Source organism: Protopterus annectens, chromosome 17.part0 (assembly GCF_019279795.1).
Source record: "Protopterus annectens isolate FY-2018-M chromosome 17.part0, PAN1.0, whole genome shotgun sequence".
Classification (NCBI taxonomy): Eukaryota; Metazoa; Chordata; order Ceratodontiformes; family Protopteridae; genus Protopterus; species Protopterus annectens.
The window spans coordinates 275,988,225-276,003,824 of NC_056751.1; positions in this window are offsets into that span (position 1 = coordinate 275,988,225).

The window sequence follows — 15,600 nt, forward strand, 5'->3', positions numbered from 1 at the left end:
TAGCTTCCATTCATTATTACAAGCTTCCCATTTTTAATGACAGTGACTGCAAAAGTATTTGGCCTTGCTTAATCAATGGAAAATTATTATTTAACTGAATTTGCTTTTAAAGTTTAGAATTAATTGAAGAAAAATATTTTGTATTTGTGATAAGCACAGTTGAAAGTACCATTGTGATGAATAACCTATCTAATTACGTACTACGTTGGGATCTCAGAAGTACTTCCAGCATCCTTATTACAGACTCACAGAAGAAAGAGAACAAAAAAAAAACCTCAGAGCATTTATTGTGCTCTTGGGGTACTTTTACTGGATCTATAACATCTAAAGGAAATAGCTTTCAAGAAGTGACGTTGTAGTGTATCATCAATCATGGCCCAATGGATTTCAAGGCTGAAGAAATTCATCAGCATGTAACTGTACTTGGAGACTACAGATCCTTAGGGGGCAATTTGTACCAAAAAAACTTATATGCTCTTTTACTGTTAAGATATAAATATCACATCTTAAAGTAACAGAGCTTATATTCATTGCTGTTTGTCACTGAAAACTAATTCCATTTCAGAGAAGCAACATGGGACCCAATTTACAAGTACTCAGCATTAAAGCAGAGTCAGTTCTATATTTAGTTTGTAAATACTGTCACTAGGAGGGCTCTACATGGCAATGAAATCACAACATTTTGCATTGCTTTGTGTAACCATTATACAGATACTTATAACATTATTTCACTTGCTTCATAACTAATACAGATATTACCTTATTTTATTATGCATTAATGTTGTAAAATTAACACCTTTCTGAACTCAACACTAAGCAGGAATTACTGGGAGAGGTGAATGGCATTATAAGAAAGCATAAACATCAGCTCTGCTTCAAAGCTTCACCTTCTGTGTGCACATGACATTTTCAGTTTACTACAAATCAAAGTATTGCTTTCTGTGAAGCATTTTTTATAGAATAAGAAGAACTGCAGAGGATTGAACCCATATCCCCAAAAATGATGAAGCTTTGTTCACAGCTGAAAAGAGTGAACCTGACCAGTTTGCCTACACATGTATTGAATGGAATCAATAAATAAATAAATGTTGGAACATATTCAATTCTCTAAAACTATTCCAAATATCTTGTCAATTTTTTTGATATAATGTGTAGTGGAGTCATATGCACTGGGAATATAGTGCAAAATTGCTTCCTTTTCATAGCAACGTATAACAAACATCTGAAGAATAATCCATTAACCCAGTATAATTCTAATATACATTCACTGCAATTTTACCAACATGTTAGCAAGTCATCAGTCTGCTTATGGGAATTCTCAGCAGTTTAGAAATAAGCTACAGTATTTCCTCACAGCAATGGACACTCTAGCTCTGTATCCTCTGCTAGGGCAGTTTCTTTCCCACATGTCCAAGGAAACACAAAAGAAATGGCAGCATCAAGTTAACTAATTAAACATTGTCATTTTATGAGTGATAATTCAGAAATGATCATAGCTACTTTGCTTTGTAATATGTCTTATCAAATCCATATTAGAATGTATTAAGACCTAGGAAAATCTTTAGCTTCTTCTATTTTGCACCTCTACCACACCATTTTTATATATTCATACAGTATTATATCAGATTCACAGTAACATAAACGGCCATTATTAATATCATGACATGGCAAGTCAGATCATGTTTCCAACTACATTAGTGAGAAGGACCCCCCCCCAAATTTATTTATATGTCCATTACTATTATCAGATTTTAATAAAACCTCTACATTGCAGATTTCAAACCTGTGATTCACAGATATCTGCAGTTTATCTGCTATATATACAGTCAAGCCATTCTAACTATCAGTTCTTTAGTAATTGAGAACCAAATAAGAGTCTGGGAACATTACCTGAGGAAAATAGGAATGCTCCTGGTCATCCGAACGTGATAGCAATTTAACATGGAAGAGGTATGAATGTCAAATGAGGTTATACGATTCCAAGATAAGCGGCTTCAGGGAAAAGCAGGCTATTAGGCTGTTCTCAAAGGATATTAACAATGTGCTGGAGCAGTCTCATACCAGTCTCATGCATTTCTTCGCAATTGCTGATAATACACATCTATCAGACTGTCAGTCATCTAACTTTTTTTACTCATCTTATTCATACAGTCAGGTTATCTCCCTTTGATGTCCCACTTGTTCTTCTAAAAACAGTGATTATCACCTGCAATGTGACTATCATTTCTGTTCAGGAAATTTTACTTTGCACAAGTAGGATACCACCTTAAAATGACCCAAGGGAAAGAGCAGAGTGATGGTAATTAGTTGTCTCCCACTATTTTAATGATTTCTGCAAATCTTTGCTCATTTAACTATATAGAGAGATGGAATGGTAAACAAACATGTAGATTGTGGGTAGACAGACAGATATGCCAGGAGGTTTAATAAATAACACAGGGGTACAACAGATGTGGTTTAACCTTCATGAGATCCATATTTTCACTGACTTCTAGTGAAGGACTTTGTAGCATGGGGCATGCACATCACTTTAATTAGCTCAATATCTTTAAAGCTATAAAACCGCACAATACCTCCCAGTTTTAAAAAAGGTACAATGTACTCCTGTGAAATATGTAGGTCTATCACTAGCTACATTTCTAAGCTGAAGTTCTTCTTCTTTTTCTTCCATCATTGGTAACTGTGGTATTACCCTAACCCTGTAGCTAGTTGCTTAATGGTTATATTGTTTCCATTGTAAATATATTCTATGTATCTTTTAAGTGCATTTCCTTAATGTGTCTGCATTTTACATTTAGGCCATACTTATGAAAGTTAAAACTTTCTTGTATACAATGAAGTACTTTCTGAATATGCTTTGCAATGTTTTTTGGTTTGTTTTGAATTGAACTTCTCCATAGATATATTATGCAATTTCTTACATCAGTACACTATTTATAACAATTCCTTTTCTATCTGACTTTATCACATGTATACTTCTGTACTGACCCAAAAGGATATATTCTTTTTAGGAGTACAACTCTGGTAGCCTTCTGACTGATGTCTATTTGTGAAAAACTGGTTATTTACATAATAGTTAATTTATTAATGGAACATCTATAACTAGTATCTTGAGAATTTCAGTACTGTTTTCCTGTTAACAGTTCCATTCTAAAGCTACAACTTACTAAGAAAGCTTTCTCAGATCCAATGTTCTCAGGTTTAAGTATAGATTTTTGCAAGAAAATGTATCATTCCTAGAAATATTTATATCATCTGTTTTCTTCCTGACCAAATGTGCAAATGCAAAAGCTCATTTTTTTAAATATCATAATTTAGACTTTCTTCTACTGGAATATAAGCAATACAGTTTACACTTTTCACTCTTATTTTACATCAACCTTTTTATTTTATATTTTAGTTATTTAATGTAACATTGTGCTGTCTCAGTGTACTCAGGAACTATAACAGTCCCCCTCTTGTTGTTCTTGCCTCTGATCCCACCCTAGCAGGCCATTATTTATGTACACAATGCTTTTCAAGATATCCATTACTCGAGCAAGAGCTTCTTGAAATACCTCTGCTGGGTAAACGCAAAACAAAGAATAAGGAACCACAGCTTGCATTGTCTGCTAAAACATGTATTTTATCTACTACTGGGAAAAATATAGCACTTGGCATTCTTGGGCCACTTCTCAGATATAACCAGCAGGAAGACATAGTTTTAATCATTATATACAGCCCTTACAAATCAATACAAAACAAATGTTACCTTTATTCACGATGGTGACCATACACAACACATTCTGCTTGATGTAATTGATTCTTAACACCACTTAAAACACTTTTCACTTCAGCTTGCGTTCTACTTGACTTGTAAACATTATTAATATTTTCCTGGAAGGATGAATCACAAGCACAACATCAGGTTTTATTTGAATGTCATGTTTTTCTGACAAACCTTTTCAGCCTGAAAATAAATCAACAGACTTTTGCATGATTTTTTATGGCTCTGCAAAGTAACTGAGATATCTCTGTGGCATTGTAACTGATTCTAAACACATGCAGACTCTGATTTTACACTGAATTATTTTTACCATTCACACATGCCAATAAGCTACACTAACTAAAATATTACAATAATTTACTTTGTTAACAGCTACGTTTTGAAAAGAAATTGTACTTCAGGTTCTTGTACTCAGTGGCAGCATTTTTTTTGATAATGTTGACACACTGGTGACAGAATATTTTAACAATACGTAATAGCAATCATTTCTCTCACTCCCTTGGACCAAACAGACCCAATAAATTAAAAGTATCTTATGACAAAATAGGGTACTGTGCATGTGTTTTTTTTACATTTCATATTCTATCTACTGAGTCTCATGAACTCCATCTAACAATTGGCCTTGTTTTAGTGTTTCACCATTTTAGAAACATTTTTGAATTATCTGTATTTCTATTTCATAATACAAAGAAATAGATAATTTTCATATTTCTCTTCATCAACAAGCAGATTCATTGGGACACATATTTTTTTTGGTATCATGCATCTAATGGAATGGTGGTTTTGGCTGACTGACTGCCAAACTAGTGGTGACTTGAAAGACTCTGAATGTCCAGGATCGGGGATTATGGGGCTTAGTGTTTATAAACTGGTAACAGCTGTCCTTATTAGCATGCACATGAAAGCATACATATGAAAAAGGAGGGTATTGTATGCCCCATATCAATGTAGGCACAGTGGATGGATCTAGAGGAGAAGCCAAAAACCTGATGGCTGGCTAGATGAAGACCTCCAGTGACTGTCTCTATTTCCCCATATGGAATGAATGGCTATTTTATTGCAGGATCTCTGATGGCTGCCAGGTGATTTGGAATCAAATAACCTAGACCATCATTTATATGCTCCAAAAGTTTAGTACCGACTCATGTTCTACTACACCCAAGATCTAAGATTTTTTGTGAGAAACATTTCTTTAAAAACTATTTTCGGTAATGCACAGTCCCAGAATGTTACTATTAAGAAGACTAGACAATTTGTTACAGCTAACGCACCTCTGGCTGAAGCATTCCATAGAGTATGTGAGCATGATATTAGAGAGGTGTTAAGTTGAATACATAAGAAAGTTTTATATAATTTGACTGAGAATGAATGGCATATGCTCTGTATGAATTAATGTCACTTGAACATTTGCAGATTTGACCAGTCAGTAAACAGGATGGGATTGTGTTTATGGACACTGCTAAGTACTTAGAAAGTATGAATAATATACTGAGTGAAGTTTCTACCATTGAGAACTAAGTAAGGTAAATGTTGATGTACTTTTGAGTGGTATACAGATGAGTCTACATGAACTGCTTATGGAAGGCACCAGTGGGAGAGAGACACATGAATATTTTTTAATTGAATATACCGATTATTTATGGCCTTCCGAGAGTGCATACATGTTTAAGGGACACACACATGACACTTATTGTTTCAGGTCATGTGTGGGCCAGCGAATTGCTTTCTATTATTGTTGAAAAAAGCTACGTTGACAGGGTAGACTATGTACTGAGAGATACAAAGCATTTTCTTTCATAGGATCATAGGAAGTTACTACACGATTCACCCTAAGGCCCTTACAAGGTTAGCCAATAATTTAGTCTATGTTCTAACAAGTCAATACCCGATGCACCTGTCCAGCAGGGACACATGTGGAATCCCAGGGGTGTATTTTCTATTGCCCATCCAGATATCCAAGTTGCACTTAACAATGGTTAATGAAGTAGTCTGCTTGATCTGGAGAGGGAGTATATTCCAAGAAGGGTGAGTTTCTTGGGACACAAATCTGTCCTGCCAATCAGTCCTACTGATGTCACAGACCAGGTTGCGGTCACACATGTGGGTTACTTGAGTGGAGCTTGACTTATGGATATGCAGCAGTCCCATCAAGGCGAGGTCTGAGATTGCTTTGTATGCCAGACAGAGGTCATCTCTGAGGAGTCTTATGAGACTAAGTAGAGGGACAGGGCCTTTAGCCTATCTGTGTAAGGTAGATGTTTGAGGCCCTGGATTTTTCTGGTGAGGAACCTCTGTGGTCTCTTCAGCTGCTGCATGTTCTTTGTGAGGTACATGCTGAAAGGGGCATTGTACTCAATAATAACGAAGAATACAGGCATGTTATAACCACCTCGTCCCTGGATGAGATGCCCTTACTAATGAAGTTGGCCATGTAGAAAGCTTTCTGTACAATGGAGGCAATATGGTGGTCAAAAGCCAGTTTGCTATTAACCTGGGTGCCCAACTCCCTCACAACTGATTGTATGCTTAGGACCTTGTTATTAATGTGATAATTTGTAGGGATGTCACTCTTCACAAATGGGATGATGATGCATTTTTTGGCATTCAGTTTGAGGCCATGTTTCTGGCACCAGTCATTTGTGTGAATGAGATCCTCTTGGAAAATGTCCACATCAATAGGAGAAATGATGACAGTGCCCAGCTTGCAGTCATCTACAAACTTGGTCAGTCATAACCCACTGGTTTCAACCTGCAACTCAGAAAAGTATACCCCAAACAACAGAGGCCCCAAGACTGATCCCTGGGGTACACCGCTCATTAATGGTCTACTGCTTGAGGTGGCTTACTCTATTTTGACTAGGTGGGTTCTATCAGTGAGCCAGTTTGCTACCCATCTGGAAACATATGGATTAATGCCTAGTTCTGAGAGTTTATCTATTATACCCAAGTGGGGAATAGTATCAAAGGCTTTGGCCAGGTCAAGGTAGGTGGTGTGCACTGTCTTCTTGTCCATGGCTTTGGTGACTGTCTCAAAGAAGTCAACCAAATTTAACAGGCATGACCTCCCCTTGATGAAACCAGACTGTGTGTGATCAAGTGTTTGGAGGTTGCCAATGTCCTTGTTAATGAGGTCCATTATAATCTGCTCCATGGTCTTGCAGATCAGGCTAGTTAGGCTGATGGGTCTATAATTTCCTGGATTGTTGGATGGTCCATCTTTGTGCAAAGGGATGGCACTGGCTGTCCTCCAATCAGCTGGGATGAAACCGGTACTCAGGCTTTGGTTGAATAGGGTACCTAATGGTGCTGCAAGTTCCTGCCTGAGTTAATGTAGGATGCAGCCTGGGATGTTTTCAGGTCCCATGGAGGCTGTATATTTTGCCTTTGAGAGGGCAGTGATGACTTGCTTTCTAGAGATAAGATGGGGGGACAGGTGCTGGGGATGTCCTGATTTTCCGATGGGGAGACAGAGGGGTGAAGCTTTTACTGAACCTGTCTGCCAGCAGGTTGGTTATATCTATGGCATTTGTGTATGTGGTGTCCTTGACCACCAGTTCTGAGCAGATCTGAGTACTTCCTTTGAGATTGCAGACATATGTGAAGAAGGCCTTACGATTGTCTTTAGTAGATGTGGCCAGTTTGGACTCAAAGTTTGATTTGAAGGATTTCACTAGTGCTCTTATTTGCTTGTTTTTTTTTTATTATAGAGTTTATTTATTGCAGATGTCCACCAGACAGGTTTACTCTTCCTTGAGGAGGAGGATTTTGTCCTGTCGGGTATTGCTGATTCCATGCAGCTATATAAATTCTTGTATAGTACTTTGGTGTAGGTTTGGGCATATGTGACAGTTCCAATGGAGGGAGAGTGGGCTGTGAAGCTGTTTATACTTTCCCTCAGGAGGTTGTAATCAGCTTTGGAGCAGTTTTTTTTGTTTGACCTAAGCTGTGTGTGTGTGTGTGTGTGGGGGGGGGGTGACTTCAAAAGTGACTGCTTTGTGTTTGGATCTTACCAGGGAGGATGACACTGTAGGGATGCTGCAGTGGTTACTCATGTTAGTTAATGCCAAGTCCAAGATATTTTCACCTCTTGTGGGGGTGTCCACCAGCTGGTCCAAGACATTTGCATTGACAAAATCAAGAAATCTCTGGGCATCTGTATTTTGGCATGAGTAGTTCTTTCAATCTATGGTGGAATAGTTAAAGTCACCCCAGATCAGGGTAAAGGGTTGAATCTTGATAGAGACAAAGAAATTCAGATAGGTGGACTGGGCATCTTAAGTCACATTTGGGGGCCTGTATCTAGCAATGATTTGAATATAGGTCTTTGTCAATGGTTAACTGCACCTGGAGTGTTTCCCGTGTGTCATACTGTCTGACCAGCCTGAAGGTGTGCATGTCTTTCATATGTATTGCAGTTACACCTCCTTTTGCTTTGCTGCCCAGAGTTTGGGGTCTGAATGTATGATAGGATGAGTACCCTGGTATGGCTGGGGTACTCTCTGCATTGCTGAACCAGGTTTCTGTGACTGCACAAATGTCAGCATATCCAGGGTTAAGAATACTTGCAATGAGTGCAGTTTCATGTTTAGACTTCCAGCATTTAGCAGCATGACCTTTAACTTACATTTTGATTAAATTTTTAAGTTGGTAATTTTAACCTCATGGCATTACCTAAAAAGGCATTATGGGGGAGGCAAGAACCTTTGCCAGGAGCCCGAAGCCCAAGGGAGACAGATGCAGGCCATCTTTGGCAAAGCATCATGGTTTGTCAATCATGTCTTCCCAGGCTGTCAGGTACTGGATCCCCTTGGAATGACACCAAAAACTAAGCCAATTGTTAATGTCAGTCATTATCTGTTTGTATTGAGGCATCATTCTGGGTGATGGTAGAATGCTGCTTAAGGCTAGGAACATACCTGCTTGTGACACATTTTCAGTGAGCTCAATCATTTCTCCCTTTGTATAGTCCGGGGAGGTACATACCAACATGGACTATCACCTGTAACTAGTACATGTTGTTGAGAGACTTGAGTGCATGGGTGATATGGTGGATTCCGGCACCTGATAAACTTCTAACCACGACTTTCTCCTTACAGACCAGCCTGGTAAGGGGCCAATCTGTGTGTCTCATAATGGAGTCTCCTAAGATTAATAAGTTGGGTTTATGTTTAGACCTTAATGACTGTGAGACACAGGTGTGTGGACTATGTGTAGTGTGGTGGGCAGTGGAGTTCACATGTGTTTTTGCCTCAGAGGTCTGTTTTTTGGGTACATTTTTGTGAGGAGCTTTGCATATGTGGGTGGTGCTTGAGGTATGGTGTTTGTGTTGATATCCTTCTCAGTGCCAGATATGCTCACTTGTGAGGGAGAGAGCACAGACTCTAGGTTCTTTATGTAATTGCATCTCTTACAAATTGTGTTCCTAGATAGTAGTAGTAGTAGTAGTAGTAGAGGGTTGTCCGTGTACATGAGGCCATTGTTACACTGTCTCAGGATGCCTATATCAACCAGACTGGCAGGAGAACATGTAAGAAATTGTCCATCCATATTTGTCAGAAACTGAGAGAGAGAGAGAAACCAGAGATAGCTAAGGGGGTACAGGGTGGAAGGTCTAAGAGTACTACTACTAAGTAATCAGACAAGTGCTACTAAGGGAAAATTTGTAGCTGGAATACCTCACAAAGGGTTAAAAACAGTGCAGCTGCAGCTCTGGAGGCAGCAAACCTGTATCCAGACTATGCTACTCAATTTAACGGTCAAGAACACAGTAAACTCACAAAAAAGCACAGATTAACCACTTACAGACAAAAATAGAACTCACAGTATGAAAAAATACAGTTAAACAATAATACAATGTAGTAAAATGCAGTTAAACAGTAATGAATTGCAGTAAATAGCAATGAAATACAGGAAAACAGTAATGAAATGCAGTTAATCAGTAAATTGCTTTACAACAGAGCAAATGTGATAAACTAGCTCACAATCCCAACAGTAAAAAAAAAAGCTCAAATAAAGCAGCAATTCAGTAGAATACTGTCATCAATTTAATAAGGCTGCCTACAAGCAGTAACAAATGCAGCTGAACACCTCAGCACACGCAGCATAATGAAGTAGGAAGAGGCACAATTATTCTTTCTGTGATTGGTCATCTGGTTTTAATGTGACTAATTTTATGCTTGTCACCATGTATGTTACATCACTGTTCACAGTGATTCCAAATGGTATAGGTATTGACTTTATTAGGCTCTTTTTGTCTGTCAGGGTATAGTACTATGCAGATGCAACTGTTATGTTCTTTACTTGAGATTATATTAAAGCTTAATGTTTTTGTGTTTGATGATCAGCTCTTTCTACAGAAAGTTGGGGTTGCCATGGGTACAATGTATGCCAATAGCTATGCTAATTTAGTTATGGCATATTGGGAATCTCTATATGTGCTGGCTGACCAAAACAGACTTTGTTGGTTCATTCCCTTCTACACTCATTTTGTGGATGATGTCTTCTTTATTTGGAAAGGTCAACAAGATATGCTGACAAATTTTTGTGGAGCATTTACATAGTACCACAAGCTTCCTTAATTTTAATGTAAAATACTCATATGACATGATAAACTTTCTAGATGTTAATCTTTCTAGAACTCACACAGGTCTAAGCACAACTGTATACAAGAAGCCTTTCAAGAAAGTAAAGATTTTGTATAGATGCAGCTTGCATCCACATTCTGTTCATATATATGTGTTAAAAGGACAGTTCTATAGATTATCAAGGCTGTGTCATAATGATGATGAGATGTTAGAATATTTTTCTCAGCAGAGAAAAGATTTTTTATTAAGAGGCTATACAGTAGAAGAGATTGATATAGCACAGAAATACGTGCTAAGGCATAGGTCAGAATCTGCTAGACCTTATTTTTCTGCTAGACATGATGTTGCATCTAGGCCTAATACGGACATTAACAAGGTTAGGCTCTCCCTTACTTATTCTAATGACGTTAATGTTGTCTGCAATATAGTGAAAAAGAACTGGTATATCCTCATTGCTGATGAAGAAATATAAAAGTATGTTGGGTGCAAGTCCTAATTTTTGCATTAAGAACAATCAGTCTCAGAAACAGTTATTGTGCTATAAACCTGCAAGGAGTAAAATGTGCTGGTATCAAGCAGGAAAGTGATGTATCCAAGTAAATCTTTTAACATGTGTAAGTGTCAATAGTACTGATAGTTACAAGAATCATGTGATTGGGCATATTTACCATTTTAACTTTTTTGCAGACTGTAAAATCGCAGGGGTCCAGGGAAGTAAATACTGTGGGAAGAAATAGCCAGATAATTGTTATAGCTAAGCTTGTATAGGCCCTAAGGCCGATAGCCTAGTACCAACCTAGGAACCTATGAACAAATTTAGTGTATCTTGCTGTCTGCAAGGTTTGTGAATGCTACTATGTTGGTAAAATAAGTAGGACCATAAGGGAAAGGATATAGGAGCACAGTAATGATATTTCTAAGAAAGATATCAGAAATGCCCTTGATAGACATGTTATAGCCACTGACCCTTCTCATAAATTTATGTTCCTAGTATTAGAGCTGATTAAACCTAACATTAGGAGAGGTGACATTAAAACAAAGACTGTGTGCAGAAACAAAGTGGATTTTAAAACTGCATGCTGACTGTGGGAAAGGCTTAAATAGTTCTGTACCTTTAAGATATGTGCTGAGATCTAGAGCTGTACCCCACCCTGATTTGTAAGTGAATATTTAAGGTTTTAACTGCTGTGTATTAGATCTGAGGAAGAGCCTGTGATAGGCATGAAAGTGCTCATCATCTCTGTCTTTTATTGTTTTACTGTTTTTAAGTTTTGTTTTAATACACAGAATTTTAAGTGGAAATCTCTGCTGTGTCGACTGGATACACTTGTTTTTTGCAATCTGATTTTTCTGGTTTATCCAGCCTTGACCGCATATCCTGTTTGTTCTAACCTACAAAAAAATCTTAACCTAAAGCTGCCAGGTTTTAGCCAAGTTTCCTTGAAGGACAAGAATTCCAAGTGGCTAAATTTTACATTTTCCCAGAGAATGATACTTCTGTAGTTCCAAACACAAACTCTTGGCAGCAAATATATTCCCTCTCTTGTGCAGATGTATTTCTTCAGTTATGGTCATTTTCTCCTCACTCACACCCTCATTTGTCAGGAGACTTCACATGTAACACAATGACTCCGTCATACAGTCTATTCTTCATATAGTCTCCTTTGTATTCCATCTGAATTCCCTAGGAAAGCGCAGTACCACATGACATAGAAATCACCTTAGCTAGTTCTATAATCTTAAATCCATACACCCACAAATAGGTTTATATCACAAGTGATAATTCAAATAAAAAAATAACTGAAGAGTTTTGTGATTTGGCAGGAACCTGCTCTGTGATTGATTACCATTCCATCTCTATCATATCTAAAAGCTAAGCACTGGTTTTGCAGTTTAGCAGTGGTAAAAATGGAAAATAGAGACATGCCTAATAAGTTTATATTGTTTTTTTCTAAGCACTGGGTTATACCTGATAAGGTCTCACACCTGAGGGCAAAGAGCTAAAACTTCCTGTTATTTACTGTCCAAGATCTTGTATAACTCAATCAACATTCGAGTTGTAACATCTTTAATCACATGACCCAACAGTTCCCTCTGTCTGCAACTTTTCTATATCTTTTTCCTGTAAAAAATTATTTCATATACCTTGTTTCTTTAACTCTAAAAAGCATCTGAGTACTTGCTGTTCTACTTTACCAATGGGGACATCATGAAGTATTAATTTTCTATGCAATTCATCTATTGCAGATTAGTTCTGTAAGCTCACCTCTGTCACTAGAAGAAATATACTACCAATATCTAATACTGATACTGCCCACTGAATGCTTTAATTCCCATTTTCTAATCAGTGAAGTAACTGCCCTGTATAGTATAGATTACTTTTCCTCCTCATTTGGTGTTATTTTTCTGTCTCTTACATTGTCTTACACACTCAGCGTTGCTCTTGAGCTCCACTTTCAGATTTTATGGCTACTCTACAGATGAGTCCTGTTCTTTCCCTCCCCTACCTTGCTCCTAATGACCTCTCACCAACTCCCATCTACTCTGCATGTATTTATAATTAACAACATCTAATTTCTCCCCCTTCAATCACAGGCATCTATATCAACCCCATTCTCAGCAATTTAATCATAGTTAGAATTCACAAAACAGTAGTCCCCCATCTTACTCTACATCATAATTTTACTCCTCTTCACTATAGACCACTCCCTCATTTCAATACAATACCCTCACATTATCCCTTAAATACTCAGGCCCCCCTCTCCTAAGAATTTCCCCCTAGACATTCTTTCTCCAACAGCCACTTACCTCCCCATTCTCATATAATAAACTATCAATGTAAACAATTGCTGCTTGAGTCTCTTTACAACATTCTCATGTTACATTCTAAAGTCTACCTGTCTCATTATGTCATTATTACTATATAACTATACTGCTAGCCTCAACTAATGTCATCAGTATATCTTAAATGCTACCCCTCGCATTACACTTTCAGTATTATATAATTCTATAAATATTCATCTCTCATCATATGTCCACTACTGTACAACTCCAGTCCCCACTGCAATTCTCACTATCCCTTTTTATCTTAAACTCTACCTCTCACACTACAACTTCTGTACTATATAACTTTATAACTACTCCATCTGGCCCACTCATCCACGTTCAAGTACTACTAGTTTTCTTCCAATTTCATATTATTGCACATATCCCAGCTCAATCACATTCCTCAAACAACTGCACCACACCATTCCTCTCTGTAATCAGCTACCACATTCTCTCCACACATTCTCTACCTCACCTTATCCACAATTAAAGTAAAAGAACAAGTTAAATATGTTACTACATACTATAATCCATGCTCCTCTTTCCATACCATAGCATTTATTTCCATCCCACTTTTGCAACTAATAATGGTCTCTATATGCCACATTATCAGCTTCTACTACTTCTACAAATTCCTTTATTGAATATACTTCTCAAAACACAACACATCTTCACTAATATTCCTTACTTACTATTACTATACAGACTCTTGTTTCTACCATCTCTTGACAAATGAGGTTCTCGTCTAAGTATTACATACATCTCGTCCTACCTCTGCCACTGTCACTTCTGACTGGCACCATTACACCAACCTCTGCAACCAAACTTCCTTAGTGAAGTACCAACATAACTAGCAGCACCTCTCATCCCACTTGTGTGCAGCTCCTAACTTATTCAGTCCCACTTTCATCCATCACAACAAAAGATTACAGAAAACAAAAGCCTCAAAACACTCTGCATTAAGCTTATTCATCAAAACAAAACAAAATCATCTTTTCCAATACCTTTTCTACCATATCTATTGCTCCTGTATGGTGATATACAGTCTAACTCAGGTCAAAACCTAATACTTAGCACCTTCACTACTTCTTCTAATTGCTCAAACTCTACATCTCAAAAGTGAGCAACAACTCCTGGCCAACATCTTTACAACATAAACCATTGTAGAATAAATAACAAAATTCCTGATCTACATGTATGGATAATTCAACTCTCAACTAATATTATTATCCAGAAACATGTCTAAAACAGGATATGAAAAACAAGGAGAACCTTTCATCTGGCTATAATATCCTTAGAAGGGACAGTATTAATAAAAAGGAAGATGGTGTTTCCATCAACCAAAACAATCTGGATAGCTCCCCATATCTCAGCCATCCTATAAATTCTGAAGTGAAGAAATTCTTACCTCTGCAATTAACCATAAAAACAAAAACATTTGGATTATATTCCTTCTGAAAACAACATTGAGACTGCAAATATTTTCTTCCATTGGGCCTTTACAAACATCCCTTATGAATCACTTAATATTAGGGGGACCTCAATGTTGACTGGCAAATATCCTAACAATTCAATAAACCTGTATGACCATACTCAATTTATATCTATTCCCATCCATCGCAATAGGAACAGAATAAAGAATTCACCATAAAGTGGGGTGTGGCTTGGATGGCAAGCTGAAAGCAGCAGAGTTCTTGAGCTCTGAAGTCTTTTTTTTTTCTGACAGGACTTTTTATTTAATTTCTCCAACAAAGACCTGACACTACTAAAATCAGATTCTGGAAGTCATAACCTACAAGTGGGTATAAGTTTTAAGCTAAAATGTTCTTATTTTCCTGTCAAACTTTCAAATAGAGGAAACATTGAAACCACATTCACAAAGGAAGATGAGCAGCTCCAAGTTTTCTCAGCAGGAAACTCCAATGAAGAAAGAAATACAGGCAATCCTTACTACAGTTCAAGATTTGGTGGGAAAAATAAACAAATTAAACTTAAAAGTAGACAGTATAAAAGAATATACCACCAAACAAATAACCTTATTAAAGGAAGTCCTTAAACAACAAACTGCCCAGATTGCTGCTCTAGAAGATTCTGTAACAGATATAGACTACAGGTTAACAGAAAGACAGAGAAACATAGACTTTCTTCTTCAAGAAAACACTAGACTCATTGAAAAGATAGATGACAGTGAGACTAGAACCAGGATAAACAATATAAGAATCTATGACATCCTGGAGCAGATGGAGGGGGACAATATGATTAATTTCCTGACTTCTTGGATTCCAAAAATCCTAAACCTACCTGAAGCACTATCCTTTGGGATAGAAAGGGCACACAGGTCTAACTACAACTTCTGTATCCAGGAAAAACAGCCGTCCAAGGTCAATTATTGTAACATTTATCTCCACTTAAGACAAAGACCTT